Source organism: Humulus lupulus, chromosome 4 (genome assembly GCF_963169125.1).
Source record: "Humulus lupulus chromosome 4, drHumLupu1.1, whole genome shotgun sequence".
Classification (NCBI taxonomy): Eukaryota; Viridiplantae; Streptophyta; class Magnoliopsida; order Rosales; family Cannabaceae; genus Humulus; species Humulus lupulus.
Window position 1 is genome coordinate 221,531,680 of NC_084796.1, and position 2,550 is coordinate 221,534,229.

The following is a 2,550-nucleotide window of genomic DNA, read 5'->3' on the forward strand; positions in this document are numbered from 1 at the left end:
TTTGTTCTTTTTATTGATTTTATTTTCATTCTTTTGATCTTGTTGATCTTATTTACTTGTATTATTATTGTTTTGAGTTTGTAATCTTCTTCTTCTACCTCTTTATATTTACTTGTATTTTGAGCAATTGAGTTGTAATGTTTATTTAATCAATTACCTTGTCTATTGTTTTTTTTGCATAGAGTTGTATTTTGGTTTTTCCATGTTTCCATTGAGTATAAATATATATTCTCTAACAATCAAAAGCTTATGTTCCTTTTCAATGGGAGGAGAAACCATGGAGATCTTATGAGAATCCAACTTTGAAAAGATGGTAAGATAAGGTAATGTTTTTCTTTGGTTTTCTTAGAAGATATAATGGTTTTCATATAGTGATAGAAATGAGAAGAAGATAATTTTATAAATAAGGTTCATTGTTTTCTAATCTTCTTTGTTTTTTAGTGGTTAAATTAGAAGATAATTCAATATCTTGAGTTTTTGTTATATGTGATTAATATGTAAATAATCTAGTAGATTATTGGGTAATATGCTAGCATGTCATAGAATTGTTTTATTTTGTGTTAATGGGAAATCATTAGAATGACAACTATGTGAGTTTTATATGACATGTATAAATATATTGATTTTGTGAATCAATAAAAATGTGAAATCATATGTGTATGATATTTGTAATTTATGGTTACATGTTAATAAAGAGCCATGTTAGTATGATATTAGTCATATATGTTGACAACAATGTGAAATTATATTGAAATATAATCATGCAAACATTTGTGAGATGTTAATATGTTTTATCCTATATTGATGTGAATTATCATGATTTTATGATTTTCCATATAATATGATTATTAATGTGATTAGTAACCATTTATTTGGTAAATAAAAGAATAATTTGAGAAATTAAAATTTCTCATTGAAGTGTTGAGCATCTCATTTTATGAGATAAGAAAAGATGAACCTAGGGGGTTACATCTTTTAATGGTTGTGTCTTGCTACTGCAAGAAAATGGATTAAGGGGATCCAAAATTATGGGATGACATATTGATCTATAGGTTTAGAGTCTAAAGAGTGGTCAAAAGAGAAAATATTTGAGAATTATTTAGTGGCAATAATTCTTAAATATTCAATGTCTCAATGAGGAGACATTTCAAAATTGGAGAAACAATTTTGAATCTTCACACCAGTGGTGAATAATATTCATTTTTGGTTAAAGATTGTGATATGTTTAAATTAATCTCAATGATGAGATAATTTTTAAACCAAAGCATTAGAAATCAAAGTGTTCAAATAAATCATCGAGAGTTTATTTTCTTTGATTTAAGTACTTAAAATTGACATCTTCAAATTGATTTTGATGAGAAAATCAATGGATGTCAAAATGATGTTTGCAAAAGAATCTCAAAGAGACTCTTAAAAATTCCACAAAAGTTGTTTAAGTGATTTTGAGATTATTTAGACAACTAAAAGTGAAAATTAATGATTATTTGTTTGAGAAATTTTCACATGACATTTGTGTTCACATATTTTATTTTGTGAAATATATAAGAAAGCAACCAAGTGAACGTCACTTTCAAATAAGTGTTTCTTGCTTTAGCAAGTAAATAAATCAAGATAAACATTGATGTTTTATCTTGAGAGTTTATCATGTGGCTTAAAGGACTCATGATGAACTTTGAAAATTATAAATCTAGATTTATCTTGGATGACAAATGACTTAATAGAAATGAAGAGATTTCTATTTTAAAGTGATTATCACTACATGAGAAATGTGGGGGTGATGCTCCAAAATTAATCAATTTATTTTGTTGGTAATAATTGATTAATTTTGTCATCCTATCAAATAGGTGATTTGAAATTCCACATTCTAAATTACATTGGCTATATGTGTATAGAATTAATAAATCTAGACATACTTGGTGTCTAAAGTTATTGTTTGTAATATTTTGATTCAAGAAGGAATAAATTTAAAACATAAATTTTAGAAACAAAGAGGTTTCTAGAATTAATATTCAAATGTTTATCTTGGATATTGAACTATAAAATAGTGGGGGTGTTGACTGTTATCCAAAAAATTGGCATTGATAACGTGGCAAGTGATCCCTAGACACGTGGCTGACACCTGGAAAAGCTCTGTTAGTACATCGACCAGAAGATGTATTAGAAACAGTTAGCGACCCAGTCTTACCTGCGACCAGGCTGATCGATGGTTCCGCATGCAATGTAATATTACTGTAAAGATCTTTGTAGATCCCGAATTTAACTCACACAATCTCCTGAATATCCGATTATTTAGGAGAGAATATCGGCAACTAAATCATGTAATCCCCCTTGAGCCTATAAATAGAAAAAGATAGCTCAAGGGAGGGGATTTTTGGCTTTGGAATTATTTGAGACTAGAATAATTCTCCTTGGAATATTGTATTGTTCTTCAGAGGTTAGTGAAACTCATTGAACCCTTGTTCTTTGATCACTCCTTTGATTCTTATATCAATAACAATCTAAGTGGACGTAGGTCATTACCAGATCCTGGGGCCGAACCACTATAAAATA